This window comes from Dermacentor albipictus, chromosome 1 (assembly GCF_038994185.2).
Source record: "Dermacentor albipictus isolate Rhodes 1998 colony chromosome 1, USDA_Dalb.pri_finalv2, whole genome shotgun sequence".
NCBI classification, from domain to species: domain Eukaryota; kingdom Metazoa; phylum Arthropoda; class Arachnida; order Ixodida; family Ixodidae; genus Dermacentor; species Dermacentor albipictus.
Window position 1 is genome coordinate 353,728,631 of NC_091821.1, and position 23,546 is coordinate 353,752,176.

Here is a 23,546-nt window from a genome sequence, read left to right on the forward strand (position 1 = left end):
TATACAGTGTGCTCGAGTAATTTGAAAGTTGTGGATGTTAATGAAATCAGGCGGTAGTTGTTACTACTGTTTCTCCTTCCACTTTTATGTAACGGTTTGTTTCTGGCTGTCACCCAGTCATTCGGTAGTTCACCATCGCCTAATGATTTAGGAAATAAAACGTGCAAATACTTAGACACCCACTCGGCATATTTTTGAAGAAACGAATTTGGGATGTTGTCCGGCCCCTGTGACTTTTTATGTCCTCTTAGCATGCATGCTGCAATGGATACAGTTGACGGAACTGCGATAACTATTCTTGGTGCAAAGCTACGGATTTTTAATTTTCGTGCTTCTATATTTCTTAAACTTACTGCATTTTGAATATTCTTTATAGAATATATAGGCCCTAAATCGAGCTTTTGCTTCTAACGATCATTAAAAATTAACTTTCTCTCTCACATGCAACAAATTTCATTAAAATAGACCTAATTGTTATTCCGGAAAAGCGGTTCTGCTTTACATATGTACTTGAATAGGCGGCATCGCAGATGGGCCCGAGATAAAACTTTCTCTTAAGCTCCTTCGTGAGACGCCAGACCCCCGCTGTGTTTAACGGAAAATCGGTGGCATTTGGATTCAGCGGGACGTCTGCGCAAGCAGACGGAGCGCAGGACGACTGAGGAGATTAGACCGCCTTGTAAAGTCAAAATGGCATTAGTCGGCGCAAGCAGACGCAAGAAAACAACGGCACGTCAACGTACCAAGCGGTCGTGACCCCATCTGTTCAGCACTTGCGACCACCATGCTCCCCGCGCAGGATTGCGCAAACCCTCTTACCAGCCAGGGGGAAAAAAAGGCCATTTTTCGCTGTCACTTGCCGTAAGCTGCTTGGTAGGTATGATGGATATCACGCACTATGCCCTCTACGCTGCAGTACTCTGAACGCATAAAAATAACTAGAGACACACAAAAAAATCAAGATACCCGATACTGCAGCAAGCTTTCTTTTCGTTTCTCTATTTCTTGAATGCGCGGTTTAATGTTGAAGCGCGGTGTAGATAACAGGCTGCATTGCCAGCCGCGGTATAGCAGCACAAAATAAGCTGGCGTAAACAAAACAAGAATAGATAAAAGAATAAACACTTCTTTACAGCGAGCTCGGTGTTGCCAGAAATGACGTGTGCATGATCGATTCGCTCGGTGAATTGAACCAAAGGTCGCATAACAAGTAAGCGTTGCCATTTTGCGGCGTGTGTTTAGCAGCCAAGTCGTGAATAATTTACGCTGTTGAGCCCGCGTTGGAAGGCACGACTTTCTGGGCCGATAGGCGATGCACTAGTGTACGGGAATGCTTCAAGGAGGGATCCATGAACCTCTAAAGCACCCACACTTCGGCACACCGCGATGGCGATGAGCGTTTGTCGCAGTGAGTGGCACTTTTTCTCGATGGGACGAAAAATGCCGACAAAACACTGAAAATCGAGATTTTGCACTGTGGTTGCGGGGCAAGTAAGATAGATGCAAAGCACACAAATGCAGCTCTCCATCTCAGAAGCCACTGACTACCGGGCACGACGATGTCTGGTTCTCACTCCGTCATGTTGTCGCTGAAAAACTACAGATTTTACATTCTGGTCCCACCTATGCTCCCACCGCCAGAAAGCAGTCAGTGCGCATTGGGAACAGAAGTAATACCCGTGTCACACGGGCACATTTGGAAGGCCTTCCAGTCGACGGCCTTCGAAACGCCAGAACTCTATCGACTCAAAGGAGTTGTCGCGCTGCTACACGGCACTTTTGAAAGGCCGTTGAGTGGTACCGGTGTTTCTCGCCAAATTGTGTGGCGCTGCGTATCTTTATTTTCGTTTTCATGTCACAAAAAGTTAAACAACATTAAAACCACTTAAAAAGCACTATAATTTCTTTTATGTTTCTGTATACATTAAAACAATTGTTTATACATTGTCTTACATGTATGTTTAGTTTTTAAGTTGTTGAGTAGCGAAACTGCGGCAACGTTTGCGTCGCTGCACGTCGCTGTTGTCGAGAGTGTGTGTAGTTCGAGCATATCAAGTGGCAAAAATACTTTATTGAATAATTGATAACACTCATATATAGTATTTTTAGAGCATTTTGGTTTGATTTGTTCTTTCTAACCGTGAGTTGGAGCACACTGTGAACGAGAGGGCATGTTTGCGCTGTTTCCGTTTCCGTTGCTCAAAGGCCATCGAGATTTCGATAGAGTTGTAAGGTGCTCCGTTGACTCGATAGACTATTGATTCGGCGGCCGTCGAAATCGCCCGTGTAGCAGCTCGAACTTGACCTTTGAGTCAACTGACTATCGGTTGGAAGGCCTTCCAAACGCCCGTGTGACACGGGTATAAAACTCCTCAAAGCCATCTTTAGCTCTATAAAAGTGCAGCGCTGCATCAATTTCCAGCTAAAGCTTGAAACCTCGTGACGTAATCGACTTTCGGTAGTTTGCACAGGCGATATAGAGAGGGTAATCCTCAGCGCAGGGACCTGAGGGAAGCGAGCCAGCGTAATACGGCGCCGCATAACGCTGTTACAGTGGCGTTATAGCGGCCATACGCAGTCAAGTGCGTGGACATACAGCCGCACAAGGTGAACATACAGACATGTAGCGGCTGAAAGCGGGGACAACGCGGCGAAGGCCGCCGGCTGCCTGTACAACGAGGTGAACAACCACGAGTGACGCCAACGAAGATGTGCCAACAGCGTCGTCATTCAGCGAGCTTGGCGCGGCTTTCGCGTGGACGAAAGGATTACCGCGAGCACGCCAGCGCGCGAAGTTGATTCAGCGGGACACGCACCTCCGCTATCGAAGAGTCAGGTCGGCGGCGGTGGTCTGCAGGTAGCTGCAGCCTTGGCCTCGTCGTTCCTTCATTGTGTTTTCATCCACCCTTGTACAATGCTTACCTATGGCACACATGTTACGGGGCGCGTGGCAGTAGCCCTCGTTGGGTGAGGCCCTGTCATCGCTGCGATCTGCAAATAATGGAAAAACCGTTGAGCGGTTGCCGGAGAAGAGGGGGGTGGGGTGGAGGGGGTGACAAGGACTGTCCTCCTTTCTGTCCGTAATCTCAAAATGCGATGAACACGAAAGTAATGCTGTTGCGCACTCCGCGGTGGAATTGCAGTGTTCCGTGGTGTCCATAAGGCCACGTCAGGCAGTGTACTGCGTACTTTCGTCCAAGGAATGGAGGTAAACCCAGTGCGCACGCGACCGAAGCTGCTTTCGTTCTGCGAAATGTGGGCTAGCGTGAGCCGGGTTATGTAGCCATGGATGTGTGTGCACCTTTATACGCGCTTACGGCCTCAGCTCGTTACATATGGTAGCATTAAGTGCTAGCATCGTTTTTGCACATTTTGTATTATTATAGCGCGTTATTATTGTTGCTATGGCTAACAGGATAAAGAAAATTAGTGAGGTACCCCGGCAGCTGTTGCGGATGGATTCCCAGGCACAGAAGAGGACAGTGAGAAGAAATACAAGGAAAGGTATGTTACAGGAAGCTAACGTTTCACCTAGGAAATTGACTCCTTTTTCCCTGGACGAAGCATCCTTTCATAAAGCATTCTTTCTTCATCTGTTCGTGCAAGGCGAAAATTATTCCAGCGAAAACCAACCGATGACAATATTATGCATGAACGCGCCTCGACAGACGGTCATTGTCGTTCGTCCCAAATTGAGTGTCGTCTGCATTCTGAACTCCTTTGATCCATTCTATGGTTTTGTATTAGAATCCATTCTTTTGTCTGCAAACGGCAGGCGCTACCGTGCAGTAGATCTTCTTGCGTGACGGTTCGCATGAAGACGGCTCACACAGAAGTACCATTGTAAGTGGTGCTGGTGAAAACTATTTTTGTCCGGCAAGTTAATATGGTAGGCCTCACCCTGCCTGGGCGTCTGCCACGAACCCTCGGGTTCTGGCGGCGTCGTCGGTCCGCTGGGCTGCACACAGTTGATCTTCTGGGGCTGAGCTGAGCAGTTCAGCACACCAACGCAGGCGGAGGCTTTCGCTAGAAGCTGTCTCCCCGTTGCTACCGTTGTAAGTGGTGCGTGGTCTACTGGGCCGGGAAATTGAGCCGTTGATGAAAAGAAGTGCCTTCATGCGATCGCCAGGGGAGTCTGCCTTTGTTTCGGCAAAATTGGCGAGGTGAAGCGCTATCGTAAGGAAATTTGCTCATTCCCGGGGACGGTGTTTCGGGCGGCGTATTAAGCACCCCTGATTCTCTGCGGCACAGTAGCTCTCGACGTTCGTATGAGAGCAGACGAAGTACGAGTTCACCTTTATGTGCTCGTAACAAGAATAACGGACTCGCATCAAACATGATATGGAAGGCAAATTTCGCTCTTTCAATCAGGGACAACGAGTCTTGAGAGCGTATGATTTCTTGTTCTGTTCGCCCATCTCTTTGATGTAGACACATAGAGAGAGAGAAAAAAAAAAGCAAGGAAAGGCAACGAAGTTAAGCCCCGTGCGGACGCACACGCTGCTACCCTGCGCGAGGCAAAACGAGAGAAACAAGGGAGAAAAATAGCGCAAGCTGCACCCCGTGATCCGTGGAAGCAGCGCAAGGTACATTGTTCATTTGTTGGTATACGTTCGCTATAGACATTCTCCTGCTACTTCTGCTGCCCAGGAACTTCCGTCGGCAATCATTCAGTCGAAATCACCGACATATAGCGTGACATTTGCATCCGTGTCTCTGTGTTTTCAGCACCACCCCCGATAAGGGCGATGGATGTATTCGGTTTCGATAACCGAGGAATCACAGGCATGGAGCAAGAGAGATAAACATTGTTTAAACACTTGGGGAGCAGACACTTTATCCCTTATCATGGCATCTGCGGTAGCCGAGCTAGTAATGGACACACAACTTAATTTGGGCGCGTGGTGGAAACGAAATAACGTGTTTTCAGGCGCATTGCGGCCTTCTATTGCGATAGCAATTATATGGACGGTCGAGGATGCATTTCCGTCGTCGGCGTCGCCGTCACGTTCCATATAAAGTTCAAGTGTGATAATATCGCGGCCGTGTGCCGTGTACTATGGTTTCGAGTGAAAGCGAGCGAGGATGAGCCGAGGATGGTGGCTCGATCCAACGTTACTAGACTAGCTTCAGTTGTAAAACTCTCCGCCCGCGCGCTTACAGCCGGTGTCGCCACTTCTGTGACAGCCGCCAGATGGCAGCGCCGTTCCATCGGGCTCCACTGCAGACGCCTCGCCGCAGCCTTCAGCCCGTGCGGACGGGCAGTTTGCGCGTGTTTCACGCTCGCTGGCGTTCTCCCTTGTCCGAATTAGTGATACCATGAGAAAGCGGTATCCACCTACAGCAATAAGACTTATCGGGCCAGTTGGTTCATACTGTAATAAGGGTAAACTGCACGAAAGAAAGAAACGCATAGAGCGAAGCGCGGAAGCTGTGTTTTTTCCTGCCGTCTTAACGTTTCGCGCAGTTTAGGCTCAGAAGCCTGAACATTTGGCCAAAGTGTGTGATTAGGATGATCTTCATCCCCACCGAGGCTTCTCGCCACGCCAAAGAAGCGCAACAAAAAGAAAGATGAGGTCAGTCTTTGAACACACAAGCCACACGCACACAAAAATATCATCTGCTCTTCCACTCCGTGAAGATGGTTAACCAGCGAAGCTGAAACGTGCGGCCCGTGTTTATCACTGGGTTAATCCAGAGGATTCATTAAAGTATTTCTGAATTATGCGGTAACACACACAATCGGCTGCGACGGAGAGAACGACGTCACTGACGATATGCCCGTAGTCCGCCGTTGTCGCTTGCGTTCGATGTCTCGAGTTTGCTCGGAGGCGTGATTAGCTGCTTTCGCCCGATTTGCGATTATTCAAAATTAAGTTTTTTCAGAAATTAAATCTATCCGTTACGTAAGACAATGAGTGGCTCATACTGCCTTAAGCAATGGCCCCTCCCACCGTAAACGCGGCCTCCCCATTACGATGACAGAAGTGAAATTCTACGCTGGAATGATGAACGGCAACGCAGCCAGCTGTGGAAGACGACGATGAACGTAGGAGCAGTGGCACGAGCGCGTGTGCCGGTCGGCACAAGGAATAGCCGAATTCATGGCCGTGGTGCCAGCATTACGCAAATTAGGACCATCAATTACGTCAGCCGTGATAGTTACTGATTCTTTATCATAGTGCTCATCCCTTACTGCTTCTAGTGATTCTCGCTTGATGAGGACATTTCAATCATTGCTACCTGGTTACTTGAGAAGCGTGCGTTTGATTTGGGTGCCCGGCCATAAAGGACTAATCATTAATGAAATTGCAGACTCTCTAGCCAAGGCATCGATAAGTGGCCCGATTCTTCCTTGCTGCCCTTTGACTGCTTATGTAACTGCAGCTAGATTTCGCAGGAGTATCATTATACAGTCAGTATCAGGCTCCGAAATTACTAACTCTGTGGAGTACGGACATCTCCTGCACCCTTGGAACAGAGATTTTTGCCGAACACGGAAAATTGAAGTGTCCATCACGAAGCTGCGCTGCCGTATACCTGCATTGAACTTCTACCTCCACAGGTCTGGTCTGGTCCCCTCACCACTATGCTCATTCTGTGGCGAAGCGGAGACAATCGACCATTTCTTGTTGTCTTGCAAACGTTTTTCTATTATAAGAAAACGACTACTCGAAATCCCGCTTCGCTCTATTGGTCTGACTTTATCAGTGCCTGTGATCCTATCTTTTGGAGCCTCCATTGTTGGGTTCAGCAACAGAAATGTTTGCTTGGCGATCCAAAATTACCTCATTGAAACTAATCGATTTCCATGTTAGATTGATCGTTCTCCCTCCCAACCATAGCTTTCTTTTATTTCTTATCTTTTATTAATTATTATTATTATTATTATTATTATCTTATACCCGGTTTTCATCTGATTATTTCTTTTTTTCTCCAAACACAAAACGTTTACTTTTAAACTCACACGCCCAAATTGTTAACTCCCTTGTTATCATTATTATTTTAGGCACCTAATTAAACCGCCCGATTCTTGGCCAATCCCCCACTGTGGGTATGTGCCACGGCCACTCAGGACAACAACAACAACAACAGAATCGCTCTATTCCACGCCGAGCGAAGCGTCGCATTGCTGGCGGCACAGAAAAAGCAGCGCGGCGAACTGTCGACATCGTTCCGACAGCCGCCTATGCAGCCAGGTGCGCAGCACGTCGGCATCGTCTGCTTATATTCTCAACAAACTCGGCGAAAGCTACAGTTTCGCGGATTACATGCTTGCTGAAATTCGCCTTCAACAACGAACCACACAATACGCTGCACCGCGCTAGTCCGGCCCGCCCGCGTAGCCGGCTAGTGAGGAAGTGAAGCCGGGCGCGACTGCAGCGCCACGAAGGCGCGGGCGGGTGGCGGTTCCGCGCAACGGCGCCGAGTTTTAAAACTGAAGCTAGTCTAGTAACGTTGGCTCGATCTCACATGCGCTCAAGGGAGAAAGGCGGGGAGGAAGCGCGCCGCCTTCGATAGCATGCAAGGCACCATTCGGGCGGTGTGCTACTATAGCGGCGGCTGCGTGTGGCGCGGCTAGAGCGCGGCCGAGCGGGCCCTACCTTGAAAGCGGTCCGCGGTGAGTACAGAGTCTAGGTGCGCCGAGGGCTGATAGCTTCGTCTGCGCTATGTTTTCGCCGCTTGGTTCGCGCTGAAGCAAGAGACAGCACGAAGGTCAATTCGGTCGCTGCTGATGCCGCTCTTCCTCACGCCAACGCTTGACAGCGAGTGTCCGCACTCACCGAGTGATGTGTTCATGTTTGTCTGTGCGTGCGTGACGCCAAGCTTGTTAATTTAGTTAGTAAGCAATTGTTTACGAGTTTTTACGGCCGATAAGACTATAAACCTCACTTCTCATAGCTTTATACTAATTTGTTATGCCAGTCAATTCTCCGCCTTCCGGGCGAAACTGGTATTTTCTATTAATCCGTATAATTCTCTGGACTATGCGCAGCTGGGCGATAGCTCAGCACGTGCTTCATGTGATGCCCAACCACTTTCATGCGAAGCATCAGCGTGTGTCGTTTCATTTCCCAAGATTTTTTAGTGCCTCCGCCTTCACTTAACAATCATGGACCGAGAAGGGGTAATGATGGGTGTTATGGGAGAGCTCACTGAGGAGCGTAGTACTGTGGAAGCCGGTCCAACGCGGCTGTCAGTGTGAATAAGGAGGTGTGATAAGTACTATATTTAAAACATAAATTTTTACGTTATGGGGGGAAAGGTACGGCATAAGTATAGCCCAGGGGACGTTAGTGTACAAGTTATCATATTACAAGAAGACTTTTAATGTTGCATTGTAGCAGACCAGCGTCCAAAGAGCACTGGGACGTTGAAACAGACGTGGAAAAAGCGCTGTTAAACTTCGTCTTATTGAGAAAAGTGAAATGAAACTCTCGCTACGACAGCCATGTCGTAGCTAACGTGCTAGCCAGTTATCTATTGCAGAAGTCCGCATGCGTGTCTTTTTAAACACGCCTGTGCTGGTGCTGGTGCTGGTGCTGGTGCTGGTGCAATAAATGGTGGTAATTTTATCCGGTGGTGGTTGGTGCCAAATAAATCAGCTTAGTAGCCGTTGTTGAAGGGGACCGCAGATACGTATGCTGGAAAGCGAAAATATTCAGAGGAATTACTTATACTGCCTTATGCTGAAACGTCGGAACCTGCTGCTCCTGCTTTTACAATGCACTATACTTCTGCTTGGGAGGTGCCGTTTGCAAATAAGCAGGTATTACCGTGCTGCAATCACTAATCGTCATAATCCGTGTGCTCTTAAACGACTGACACATTACTGAATGCAGCAATGACAACACTCGAGCTGAGAAATGGTCGAAAAGTAACCGCACATTACTGGAGCAGATGTTACCCATTGGGATACCGACATAAAATGTCAGCACGGAAAACGGTGCGCTTCTGCGGTCAGCTCGCCTGTCCAAATGTAAACTTTATAGCGTTTATAATTTTGTGCGCACTTGCTGTAGTTCCCTTGCGCTCTCACTCTTCCTTTACCTTTCGTGTTCCTGATTTTCCTTAAATCATTTCAGAGTAGCAAACCGGATATTCACACCTGGTTAACGTTTCTCTATTTCCTATTTCGCACTCTGCCATAACTACAGCTGCAAAAGTGTTATTGTTTTGGGGAAACGCCATATTTGGACTCACACGTTTTTTTACGGTTACCTTTTTAAAAGTATCTCGTGCACCAAATTTTGCAGGCTCGACAGGAGTTTGCAGTTAATAAACTTAATGATTTAACTCAATAGAACCTCAAGGAGGACTTCCACTTAGTACGTTTAAATAAAGGCAGCAGCTATTTTTCTTTTATTTGCGTGGGAACCGACATAGGTACTTCTTATGGCTGACATGTGTACCCGTGGGAATTTCTTAAAAAAGGATATGGGCACATTCTTTTAAAATTATTGGTAATTCTAACCACGACTTGTGCTGCCTGCCATATGTGGCTTATAGAAATTAGCGTCACCCATAGGTACTTGTACAGTTCTTTCATGTATAGGACTTAATGTGTGTAATCAGCCGAAGGTGGTGGACCGTGTGGGTGTGGTATGCCGACCCAAATACCACGTGATGGGGGCGAGTTGTCAGCGTACAGTAGAGGCGGCCGACGTGACCTGGTTAACGGAACGAACAGCGCAGTGGGCGCGGGTCGCGACGACATCGTATGTCAGTTTTATGAGCGCTAGGCAGCGGAAATGAGAGCACAGAGAGGCGGGTTCGCTTTTGCAAACATCCGAGGTAGATCGATTCGGAAGTGAAAAGTAAGTATCGATATTCCCCCGAGCGTAGGCACGAAGTTACCAGGAAACACACATTTCTCGAGGAGCTTGGCAGTTGAAGAAAGATCGCAATGGTCCATGGATCGAACTCGAGACAGAAGCCTTTCCAGGGCGGTCGCTCTACCATTCAATTGTAGCTTCGTGCTGCTATCTGGTGGATTACAATATTTTCCTCTCACGAATCTTCTGCCACCTTACGGATTTCCGCAGGAGTGATTGATCTGCCACATTCACGGTCACTGTGCTTCGAGTTTCAATCTATTCCGCCTCGCTCTGCAACATGTCAACCTCCTGAGTCAGAATAATTTGACCACCATGCTCCAGTCACATTGGCCCAGCCAGTCTTGTTGATAACCCGGACGGAAAGCCGCTCGGACTACTAACAAAGCGCGAAAATGAATTGCATTCAATTGCTATGCCACATATACACTGGTAAACACAGAGGGTAGAGCGAGTGTAATGCTCACTTGAGTATAGCATGGAAGTGCGTCGTTAGTTGAAAGCTTCATGGAAGAATGTATAACAATACAAGCAAAAAAAAAAGAAAAAAAAACCCAAGCCCATGCTCACAGCGCCGCTGGTCTTGCCAGTCCATAAGCATTGGCCAGCGTCAGCAATTAATTGCGCTGAAGAGTTAATCGTCATTCCGTAAACCATTCTCTTTGAAGTACTTGAGGAGCGGCCGGCACAATTCGGTTCTAATTTGCCTGCACACTTGCGGAGTGATCATATTAGCTGCGCTTTTAGGGCGAAACTCCTGCGTATTTAAGTACGCCATTGTTGTAGCTCTATTTTTGACAGAGCCTCAAAGACGACGACCACTGTAGTTTTTCAGGAGATTTGACACTTGGCAAAGTTGGCGCAGGGTAGAAATGTGCCTCTTCCTTTTTTCATTTTCTTTGGCCGCACCCTTAGTTAATCTGCGCAAGTCCATTTGAGGCAAAAGGTTTCATGCTATGCGGTGAGACCGATAAAACGTTCACGAATGCGGCGCTGTCAGTGCCATCTTGCTGCGTCCCACGAGTATACATTCATGGTTGCACCGTCAGAGAAGAGAATTCATTATAAGAAAGGCGGGGAGTTCAATTACGCGGTGAGGGTTCTGTGCAGCTGGGCGTATTCTGTGATACTTGTGCTCATTACACTACCTCAGAGGGTATAAGACATGTCGCTTATGGCATATTGCTTTAAAGGGTAGCTGGACATGTCGAACAGCATTCACCATCGGCGTTAAGTCGAAAGCCTCTCGAATGAGACTCCGAAACCTCGTTTCCCACCATTGCTACGAAAAACAAGGCTATTAAAAGCAAGGGTACGAGTCGTTCTATGCGGGTTTTCTCTTCATCATATTAACAGGAAGATTCAGCTCGGCAGCTCTCTTCTGAATACTTTGGAAAGGAGGACTCCTCTTTCCCGGCAAGCAATGCACCGAGTTTGATTAAGTATGTTGCATTTAAAAGAAAAAAGTCGGAATCTTGTGACTGTAGGAAGTGGATGATTTATTTAAGCAAGTCAGTGTTTCCTTTCTTATGCCTTCTTTTTACTTTTTCTAATTGTAGTATCTCAATAAAGTCAGTTATCAAGTTTATGACCTTGTAACTCAGAAATGAAAAACTGATATTGTAATAATTCAAACTGCACATAATACTACATAAAAAGCGGACAAAGGAAATATATTATACACAGCTATAAGATATAACAATAATTTGGTGGCATGACTTTTGCAAAACTTTCGTAAACATTGTAACATGTACGCTTAGGCTGTAAATTTGTACACCAGATTTGTCCAATTTAAATGTTCCAGTGGATGCAGTTTACAGAACTGCAATGCCTGTTTTTGGTGCCGAGGTGCTGATTTGTAAACTTCGTGCTTCCCTTTCTTTTTTCTTTTTTGCAACTCACGAATTGTTTGGAATTCTTTTGAAAAATTCCAGTCCCCAAATGAAATTTATACTTCTACAGTCACTAGATTATACATTTTTCTCTCAAATGCAACAAATTCAAGTCACATCGGTCCATGCGTTCTTACGCAAACATATTTCTGCGTTTCACATGTATTTGACTAAAGGGGCAACGGAGTTGGGTCCAAGCAAAATCTTCCTCTTATGAAACTTGTAAGCGGAGGCTCCGGAACGGGGAGAAGGGGGTGCAGTGGGGGTATTTTCCCCCAGAGGATCTACACGTGAGGCTAGTGACCCCTTTGACTTGTTCAAGGGTGACCCCTGCCTTCAACAAACGAAACAAAATTTTCTGGAAGCTTGTGAATTCTGAGACTCTCTTTGCCGGTGCTTTTTGCTACCTGTTTTCGTCTGGTTCAACGTGTCTTCCATCCTGAAGTGGATCTCGAGGACGTGAAGGCTGTGGTGCCCTGCACTGCGCTTCGTCAGCGGTCGTTGAAGAAGCTCAGCAGGGGCGTGGGCGGTAATGTTGATTTCCTACAAAGGCGCTTTCCTGAAGGAGTAGGCGCGTATTTGAAGAACTGAACGGACCCTGAAAACACCTGCATGCTCAGTTCTAGCCCCCTTAAAATTCTAACGCGATGAGAGTTTGTTATTTTTTTTAGAACGTATGAAATTTTTTAGATATATAGTACTTAAATTACCCCCAAATCCACGGGTTTTCCAAACAATGCCGGACACAAGAATTAACGGCACAATGAATAAAGCACGCTTCCTGTGTTTGATTAATAGAGTGTCCTTTCATAAAAAAGCACGTATAATATATATACATACATACATACATATATATATATATATATATATATATATATATATATATATATATATATATATATATATATATATATATATATATATATATATATATATATATATATATATATATATATATATAGTGGGCATTTATAAGCTATTATGTCATCTGTACACGATCATCATCATATGGGGTTCATATGGGGTTCTTCATCATCGCTTGTGGGGCTGGTTCTCGAGTGTGCTCCGTGCTGTGGGCGTGGTCGGTTCGCCTAATCTTTTGACGCGAAATGAACGCTGTGATTACTGCTGCGTCACAAGTGGTGGAGTGTGCTCTTCGGTCCCCCGTCCTCTGACTCCCCGCTCAACCTCCTGGAGCTTCGATCAGGTCGCCGATTGTGTCAGCTGTCCGCCAGCATGTCGCAGGACGAGCCAACAGGCACTTCTACTTCCACCATCTCGGCCTCGGCTACCCCAGCCTCTCCGTATTGGGTTGTCAGTGGGCACCAGCGTGATCCGCATCTGTTTGCTGGACTTCGCGGTGAAGACGTCGAGGATTGGCTGGACGAGTATGACCGAGTGAGTTCGGCTAACCGTTGGGACGATGCGTCCAAGCTACGTCACGTCGCCTTTTATCTGACAGGAGTAGCGAAGACTTGGTTTTTCAACCATGAGGTTGATTTCACGAACTGGGGCGCTTTCAAACAGCAGCTCCGCCACATCTTCGGCACACCGGCTGTTCGTTCCGCCCTCGCAAAAAAGACGCTCGACACTCGCAAGCAACAGCCCGGTGAATCTTATACGTCTTACATCGAGGATGTGCTTGCTCTTTGTCGACGCGTGAACACGGCCATGACTGAATCAGACAGGGTTCGCCACATCCTCAAAGGCATCGGACCTATTGCTTTCAATGCTTTAGCCATCCAGAACCCCGCTACCGTCACTGATATCGTCGCTACTTGCCAGCGCCTTGACGAACTCGAATCAGTACGGTTGCAGCCAAACACCACTGCAAACACTACCACCGACGACCCTGCGTTACGAGCAATGATACGCTCAATCATTCGAGAAGAGCTCCAGTATCTTGGCTTAGCCGCAGGACCTATGCCTTCTCCTGCCTCCGATACCAATCTGCGCGACGTCATCAAGGAGGAATTGGCATCCATGGCTGGTGCAGCGTACACAGACCCTCTAACCCCTAGGGCCCCATCCACGTACGCACAAGTAGCCGCAGCTACTCCAGTCATCATCCCCCCGATGCCTCCAAAACCAACACCGGCTCACATCGCTTCCATGACTACCAGCGCACCTACCCAAACCAGCTATCCGCAGTGGCGTCCTCCTCGTCCCATCTGCTACTACTGCGGCTATCGTGGCCACATCGCGCGTTTTTGCCGCAAGCGCCAGCAAGACGAGCGTCGCGGATATGATGTATACGAACGGGATGACTTCTCGCCCGGAGCTACTTTCCAACGTCTAGGGAGCTTCCATGACCAACGCCGTCCTTATGGTCCACCGCGCGGACGCTCTCCATCGCCTACTGTAGCATCCGAGACGGCTTACCGTCCTGCGAGACGCCGCTCGCCGTCACCCCTTCGCCGCTCTACGTCCCCACTGAGACCTGCTTCTCAATTCGCCGAGCGTCGTCCGGAAAACTGAATTATGCAGCTTTTGGAGGAAAAGCTGCATCGAACGACAGGACAGAAATTCCTCCATCGCGTCCGTACAATGTGATATTGGTTGTAGTAGAAGGTGTACAAGTAGAAGCTTTAATAGACACTGGTGCTAGTGTTTCCGTCATTCACCGTGATTTGTGTTCGCGACTTCGGAAAGTTACGACCCCCTATGATGGACCTCCGCTACTCGCTGCTCAAGGGGCCTCCATTCGACCTATCGCCATGTGCACAGCTCGTATTTCCATCGATGGACTTCTACATCACGCACACACAATTTGCAGTGCTAAGTTCGTGTGCCCAGCAGCTCATATTGGGATGGGATTTTCTTTCTACGGCCTCCGCCTCCATCTGCTGTGGACAACGCGTTCTCCACATGACCGACACGACCTATTCACTTCAAGCAGATGACACACCCCTTCACTTCCTTGCTGCAGAAGATACCGCGTTACCTCCTCGCCATCAAAGCATCGTTACTATCACGTCTGATGTGATTGACTGCGGCGACGTGCTCGTCTTACCATCTACACGCTGTCTTGCACGAGGGATAGCCTTTGCATCAGGGCTCGTTAGGTTTGATCATGGCTCTGCACTTCTCTACGCTACAAACCCGACATCCGAAAAGATTCTCATCCCTAAAGGCACTACATTGGCTTGCGCCACTGCATCAGAGTCTATATCTGTTATTTCCTTTGAACCAGCTTCCTCTGAAGGTTCTTGTACCGGACGGGCCGCATCTCCTTCAGCTCTTGCAGCTGCCATCAGTGCCGACCTGACACCTTCGCTGTCACAAGAATTGCTTGCTTTGCTCCAAAAACATGAAGCTTCCTTTGACGCGCATTCATCTTCGTTGGGAAAGACTTCGATTACGACGCATCGGATAGAGACAGATGGTACATCCATCGTGCGCCGTAGACCTTATCGCGTATCGCTAGCCGAGAGGAAAGTCATTGACGAGAACGTCACCGACATGCTCCAACGAAACATAATACGCCCCTCTGCTAGCCCTTGGTCTTCCCCCGTTGTTTTGGTTCGCAAAAAAGACGGCTCTGTTCGATTTTGTGTCGACTACCGAGCACTTAACAAGATCACACGCAAGGATGTATACCCTATGCCGCGAATAGACGATGCCTTGGATTCCCTGCAGGGTGCCCAGTACTTCTCCAGCATCGATCTGCGTTCCGGCTACTGGCAGATACCTATGCATGAGGACGATAAGGAGAAAACAGCGTTTTCAACACCAGATGGGCTCTACGAGTTTAATGTCATGCCATTCGGCCTTTGCAATGCGCCCGCAACGTTCGAGCGCATGATTGACACCGTTTTTCGTGGCCTAAAGTGGAAGACTTGCCTGTGCTATCTCGACGATATTGTTGTTTTCTCGTCAACCTTCTCTCAGCACCTGCAACGTCTGGATGAAGTTCTCACGTGCCTTGCCAACGCTGGACTTCAGCTAAACACCAAGAAATGCCATTTTGCCAGCAAGATGATCAAAGTTCTAGGTCACATTGTGAGCAAAGATGGCATTCGTCCTGATCCTGACAAGGTTTCCGCAGTTCAGAACTTCCCTCGTCCCGAAAAGACCAAAGATTTGCGTAGTTTCTTAGGCCTCGCTTCCTATTTTCGGCGATTCATACGGGGCTTCGCCTCAATAGCGTCACCTCTGCACAAATTACTGGGTTCTAATGTTCCCTTTGTGTGGTCTCCCGAATGTGAATCTGCGTTCACCCATCTGAAGCGCGCTCTCACATCTGAACCGGTACTACGCCATTTTGATGAAGCTGCTCCTACCCTCCTGCATACGGATGCTAGTGGTCACGGAATTGGTGGCATTCTCCTACAGCGAGACGACACTTTAGGTGAGAGGGTCGTCGCATACGCAAGTCGCGTTCTGACAAACGCCGAAAAGAATTACACCATCACGGAGCAAGAATGTCTAGCTATCATTTGGTCTGTGCAGAAGTTTTGACGTTATCTTCACGGCCGCCACTTTACGATCGTTACAGACCATCATGCATTATGCTGGCTTTCGACGCTGAAGAACTTGTCTGGACGACTTGGTCGGTGGATTCTTCGTTTGCAAGAATACGACTTTACCATTACCTACAAGTGCGGGAGAAAACACCAAGATGCAGACGCGCTTTCTCGCTGTCCGCTTCCTACGACACCATGCCATGGAGCTCCAACTACCATCCGTGGGAAGCCTTCGCTCGATCCCTCCTCAGATGCTTTCTTGTTGGCCACTGTCGACGACATGCCTCCACATGACAACAAATCCTTCCAATTTCATCAACTTGCCGACTCTTACTGTCGGCGCATCATAGACCACCTTCAAGGAGCTTCGCGCCCGCCTAACGCCCGCCTTCGTCGGCAGCTGACGCAATTTAAGATTGACAACCGCGTCCTATACCGTTATGTCTATCACCCTGACGGTCAACGCTGGGTTCCTGTCCTGCCACGCTCTCTACGTGCTCATGTCCTGCAGGCTTCTCACGACGACATGACTGCTGGTCACCTTGGTTTCCAGAAAACCTATGACCGCATCAAAGGGCGCTTCTACTGGCCTGGATTGTCCGCCAGTGTAGCGAGGTATGTCGCTTCCTGCGCTCTATGTCAGCGTCGAAAGCTCCCTACATCAGCTCCAAGCGGACAACTGCAACCGGTTCCTTGTCCGTCGCAACCATTTGAGGCCGTTGGAGTTGACCTATATGGCCCTCTTCCTGTGACTCTCACCGGTAAACGATGGATTGTGACTGCCGTTGATCACTTGACACGCTACGCCGAAACAACTTGTGTGAGTTCTACCTCGGCCTCTGAAGTTGCTGCATTCATACTTCAATCCTTAATACTGCGTCACGGTGCTCCTCGCGTCCTCCTGAGCGACCGTGGAAAAGCATTCCTCTCGCAACTACTAGACGAAGTACTCAGAGCCTCCGGAACCACCCACAAGACTACCTCCAGTTACCATCCGCAAACCAACGGCCTCACAGAGCGATTTCCTCGCACGCTGTCAGACATGTTAGCCTTGTACATTGACCCCGATCACAGAAACTGGGACGCAATTTTACTATTCGTGACCTTTGCATATAATACCGCCGTTCAATGCACGACCGGTTACTCGCCATTCTACCTTGTCTATGGTCGTTCGCCCTCTTCCTGTCTTGACGTCTCTTTCTTCGCGCCAACTGTCCATCAATGTCCTTCCTCCTGCGAAGAATATGTGTCCCGCATTCTGCGTTGTCGCCAGCTCGCCCGCATCAACACCGAAGCACGGCAACAGGACCGCAAGCAGCATTACGACGCCTCTCATCGCGTCGTGTGCTTCCGCCCTGGCGAGGAAGTGCTACTCCGGACACCAGTTCGTACTCCTGGCTTGTGCGACAAGTTTCAGCTTCGGTTCATCGGCCCCTACAAAGTCTTGGAGCAGACTTTTCCAGTGAACTATCGCGTGGAACCAGTTATTGTTCCACATGACCGCCGCTGCCGCGCCGCTGAGATTGTCCACGTTTCCCGTATGAAGCCTTTCACGAGACGTTCACCACCCCTTTGAATTGCGGCCAGGATGGCCGCTCTCGCGCGAGGGGGACATTAGTGTGGGAATTTATAAGCAATTATGTCATCTGTACACGATCATCATCATATGGGGTTCATATGGGGTTCTTCTTCATCATCGCTTGTGAGGCTGGTTCTCGAGTGTGCTCCGTGCTGTGGGCGTGGTCGGTTCGCCTAATCTTTTGACGCGAAATAAACGCCGTGATTACTGCTGCGTCACAATATATATATATATATATATATATATATATATATATATATATATATATATATAGAGAGAGAGAGAGAGAGAGAGAGAGAGAGGGAGAGAGAGAGGGAGAGGGAGAGAGAGATTAACTACATGATGCGACATGAGCCCCCAGACGTCTTCCCCACACATCAGATATACTTTCGGAGTTCCTGCTTGTAAGCTTGTTTTCAAGAGTACTCAAGCGCCTACGTGTAAACTTCCATCCCAACTTGAATTTACAAGTACGATGTTGCACTTGGAGATATATCGGCAGCAACATAAGCCGTCTTAACGGCAACTCTTTTGCTCAGCAGCCAAGAAATGGTGCAGTCAAGTCGGTTGGACGAAGGGCTACCTCGAAGGGCTTTATACGGGAAAGACGAGATGCCAGAAACGGTGGGAAACACACATTCGCGGCGCACGTGAAGCCCCGTGCGCCTCCGTGCGACTCCGTGTGCCTAAAGCCCCTTGGGCTTTAGGCGCACGGAGTCCGTTCTTCTCCTTACGTGGTAGTACAGCTTTGCGCGGCTTGAAATCCCATTTATCCGTCCGCTATTTCACAAAATTGGCTTCCAAGTATCAACGTCTTTACTACGCCATCAAAAAAGAACAAGAGAAAGGAAAACACTACCTACCGGATATACAGTTCTGATCCGTTCATGATGACTTCAAATCCGCGAATTCGAGGCGAAAAACTTATTGTGAAATACTACAAAGGGCCTTAATACAAATCTGTTGTGTCTACCTTCCCTTATAGTTCGACAATAGGGTCACTGTTTCTGCGACGAACAATCGTATGTATTTGTAGTAGGTAGTATTTTGCTTTTCACTCCCAGCTCGCCCAAAGTTTCGTTGCACTTTGGCACTTGTAAGGCGCCGCTCTGGGGTAGTCTCGAGGAAGAATCCCTTTAGGGGCTGATTGACGACGGAGATTCAAGGAGCAAATATGCTTTCCGGCAATATATATAGCGTGGATCGATCGCTCTTCGCAACAAGAATTTTCTCCAATCGTCGGTTTCCCTCCCTGCTACCGCCGCGAAATCTGCTTTACGACGGCAGTGTGGTGTCTCCTCTATGCAGAAATTTCTGTGAAGCATTCTGTCTTGCAAGGGAATGACGTGTTGACTCTTTAGCTTCTTTTTAGGTGTACATGAGGAAACTATAGGCTACGTGACAAGCCACCGTCCATTATGCGACCAGGTGTGCAACTTCATCAGGTGAAAAAAAAAGAACAAAAAGAAAACAGCGTTTCAAGGCTTTCGCTTGAAATTTCTGCTGCTTTAACGACGTTCGCGCGCACAACGTTCCGCCAAAAATAGCCCCGACCACGTGGCCTACGCTTTCTTTTATCACGTTGTGCTAAACCCGACGTGGGGCTTCTTAAGTTCATACTGCGTGGCTCCGATCGTACCCATTTGCACTCTCTCTTACATGACGGCTTGTCGTAATTCTCTGGAGATAAATAGGAAGAACTGCGGAGACGTCGCGAAACAAAGCGGGCAGCGCACGAACATAAACAGAGCGCCGCTGTTAATCGAGTGACCAGACGGGCGTATACGGCCGGATGGCGCGTCGGCGACCTGCTAGGTTCGATTACGCTTCGAGAGAGAATCAGGTGGCACAGCTGACAGGGCAGAGTCGTTTCGCACGCCACGTGGTGCCCTAGCAATGAGGCAGGGGGCGTGCGGCGATAACCTATGGCGCGGAAACCGAGACTGCGGTGCTAATGAGAATCACCAGGGTGGCCAACTCGGCGCGAGAGACAGCAGCTCTAGGCCCATCTGATCCAGCCGTTCGGGGCGGCTGCGATCGTAAAATCTAACGCTCGCACAGCGTCATCAGAGGAGTTCGGAACGAACGCGTGACTACTCTTCTGAACGAACGCAACCTTGAAATGGTTAGCGCTGTTGATTTTAGGCAGCGCTGGCTGCATGCGGCGTTACTGTGTTGCATGACGCAGAGACGTCCTGCATGTTTGATTCGATACTACTTGTGATTGCATATGCTGTAACCAACTCCTGATATTATGGTCCCTATGGAGTGGCGAACTTATTTCGTGCATAAAGTTCTTGTCATCCCCGTGGTTGTTTTATTTGTCACATGTTGACGCGCATGCACCGGTCTCCTGGGCCCTGTCGAGCGGTTTCTTTACTGCCCTTAGCCCAGGTATGCAGCATGATATATTCTGGTAAATTGGATTGAATTGATTTGTATTTCTGAGCTGCCCACCCGGACCGCTAGTCTTCTTTTTCTGAAACGGTGCTATTTGATTTTATTTCTTTCTTTCCTTTAGTTTTAAGATAATTATTTTTGTGGGAGGGCAGCAGCGACTACGAGCAAGGGGGAGGTAGAAAAGAATTACTGGCTTTTCTGCTGCAGACGAAACTATAACCGCCGTGCCAGTGGTAGAAACGGGTGCCATTGCAAAATAATTCAGCTAGACCCTTTTCAACCATATGCAGGACTTCACAGTCAGTGTCTCCACTTTGTGAGGAGCTGACGTTGAAGAATACACAGAGAACACAAAGCAACGCACATTACACCGCGATTTACTTCCGAGTTAATTTTCCTTTGAATTTTACTGTTCTGAGTGTGTTCAACGAACAAACTATAATCCAATCCGAAACCTGTTGCCAAGCCATGACTGCGCGGTTAAAATTTTTATACGATCCAACTCACATGTTGGAATCTATGTGAAACAAATATTTAATGAAGTGGTGCGTATTAAATCTTATAGAACTTACGGCGATGCGTACAATTGTGTTTGCTTTCATCCCATGGTGTGTGAAACCATAAAGGTCACAACCTTAATACCACACCATTTTTGTGTCTGTGCATTTGATAGTTCAGAAACTACGCCGAAATACACACTCCAATCCAGGCGTAAGCACAGCGTGAGACGCAGACGCGTAGCGATGTGACGACAAAACAAGGCGATGTGATGTAACATTCTTGTCGAGGGATGAATGCATGGTGACGGCAGGTATTGTGTACGGAAGTACACATATCTGGCTACATCGAAGCATTCTGTAACTCTTGTGTCAAACGGGAACATAACCATTCTGGAGGATTGGCCAAGTATGTGGCGAAGACCTTGTGGCACATACGGCGTGGCTAAATCGAAGGAAATATCAAAGACGCACGTTGAATATAATGCTCTATTACTTTAAGAGGTCGGTGTGGTTTAAAGAAGCCTATCAGTCGACATTACAAGTCCAAACTTCATGCAGGATTTCTTTATTATTACTACTTGGAACGACCCTCCGCTTACTGGCACAATTTTTTTCGGTCAGCATGCAAGGGTTACACAAGCCCGTTTGTTTGGCGTTGCATCCGCCGCACGTACATGATTTGTGTGCATATCCGCAAATGTATCAGCTGAAATTCCGACACACTCGGCCGACAGCAGCGAGCAGCAGCTGAGCCACACACGAGAGGGTAGGCAAAGAAAGCTTCTCTCAAATAATTATTGCTTCACGGTGTTTCACGTCTCAATGCAGTAACTTGGCCATAGAGGACGCCTGAGTGGAGAGCACTTCAATAAATGTCGCTACGGTTAAATTCTTTAGTTTGGACCAGGGTCTCATTGCGAGGGCGTTTTTTTTTTTAAATCGCGGGGCCGGAGGCATGCCGCCGCCGCCGGCGTAGATTGAGCCCCCAAATTCAGGCTCTGCACCAGAACGCCATAGTCGTGAACAGCAATTCTAGGAGGGTCAAGCCTGAGTGAGCCTTTTAGAATCGCGCTCATCCTGGCAACGAAGACACCACCGCCATTACTCTTGCGACGACAACGTTCGGCGCACGATTCATAGAAACTTGTCGGAGGAGCGATTCAGTCGGAGCAGAGTCACTACGAAAGTCGGTATTCGTGTTCCAACATAATATTTCCATCGATTACAGTGAAAGCAACAAAAATGAGTAACATGGATGTATGTGTGAGCGTAAGGTAGTCTTATACGCCTTAAGCACTTTACTTTCTTTTATTATTTTTTTTGCTTGCTTCAGTGAGTCCATGCCGTCCGGTAAATTAGACGCTCGAATTCGTACAGCGAACAAAACATGCGCAATCAATACTTTTCCTTGAGGAAGAGAAAAAGAGCGCTACAAAAACGCGGACTAAAAGCAGAACGTGTGCGACGGACGGCGCCTGTCCCTCGTACATGTTCTTCTTTTAGTCCACGTCTTTGTAGCGCTCTTTTCTTCAAGTACGTTAAACCAGCTCGCCCACATCAAGCTTCTGCTGCTTCACAATGCTTTTACATCGTCGAGCGCGAGGCCAGTGCCATGTGGGATAAATTCCACTTTAACGAAACTGCAGAGGTTGGAGTTCAGTCCCCGGAGGAAAAATTACATATAAAAAAGAAGTTTCTCGAGACAGTGGTGAAACTTGGAGTTCTTTAAGACGCCGTATCGTCTGGCATTTATATTCTCCGAAGAAGCTGAAGTCAACCTTTTCGACACAAACACACGCGCACACGGACTATTCTACCCATATGTGATATTTTGCTGCTCTTATAAAACTAAATACATATCTTGTACGGCAGTCGCCCAATGCTGTTATGACATAAGCCCTAGGGGCTGTCTTTGCGGGTGGCTTACTGACTTGAACTAACCCGTATTTATCATTTAGGGACACTTTGCAAATTTGGTCGGTAAATGCTAATCGGCTCAGCATAGATTTGCGAGGTAAATGGATGGGACGGTTAGGCGATTACCAAGTGCTCTGCAATGCATTAATTTTTTTTTGTCGTGAGAAAAAAAAGGGAGGGGGAGAAAAGGAATACAGTTTTTTATAAGAAGACGAAAATAGCATTCTAAATGTTCTGTATAGACTGCGCCGCTGCCCCGCCGATGTACAGCCGGAAAATATAATTTTTTTCAGTTCAGTAACTTCTCCACTTCTAGCCGGAATGTGTGTTCTTCACTCTAATGGCTCTATTTGGTTAACAGTGCCCCTTCAGTACCTCGGGCATGACGTACTGTGCTATGGCCAAATTCGTCCTCATGAGGCCGACAGCCTACCTTAAAGAAACGCGTAAGAAAGTAGATAGAGAGTGTAAAAAGGAGATAGCCGCCGGTATTCGTGTCGTTAACTATCCACAGATCGCCGAAGAAATAGCCGTAATGCAAACGACCCTGCACTCCAGCAGGAGCGCTAGCGTCTACAGCGCGGGACTCTGTGAGTGCGTGACCTTGCATGCACCGCCGAATGACCCCGGGTTCGTCGAACCGGCTTTTACGCGCCGCTGTAGCAATATTTGTCCAAGCTGTGCTTACGCGCTTTTCTTGAACAACGGTGCCACACCGCGACGCCGTCGTGCTCGTTGGTCACAGATTTATGATGATAAGAGAGGGTGACCTGTATTTGGAGCCAACGCCCTTCTTATGGGCCTCACCTTTGGGTTAGCTTTTTGACCCCGGCTCACGTGCTTTTTCTTTTTTTTTTGTTCTTGTTTTGCACGCGCTCTTTGCACGGGACTCTGCATATTCGGCGCTGATGTCAAGTACCGTCGTGAAAGAAAAATGACAAAAAGAAAAAGGACCC

At 48.1% G+C, this 23,546-nt stretch overlaps 2 protein-coding genes across 3 annotated transcripts in view; one reads left to right on the plus strand and one right to left on the minus strand.

The window, feature by feature from the left end:
• LOC135918556 (luciferin 4-monooxygenase-like) overlaps positions 1 to 23,546 on the minus strand; it is a 171,735-nt gene that overhangs the window by 93,409 nt on the left and 54,780 nt on the right. Inside the window, exon 1 of one of the 2 annotated variants that reach the window (XM_070531813.1) lies at positions 2,923 to 2,988. The exons of the other annotated variant lie outside the window; for it this stretch is intronic. The gene's annotated coding sequence lies outside the window, so the exon portion shown is untranslated. Of the gene's footprint in view, positions 1 to 2,922; positions 2,989 to 23,546 lie in introns of those variants that run through there. 2 annotated transcript variants of the gene reach the window in all.
• Positions 1 to 23,546, plus strand: part of LOC135918557 (oxytocin receptor-like) — a 66,964-nt gene that overhangs the window by 17,732 nt on the left and 25,686 nt on the right. The window lies entirely within an intron of this gene.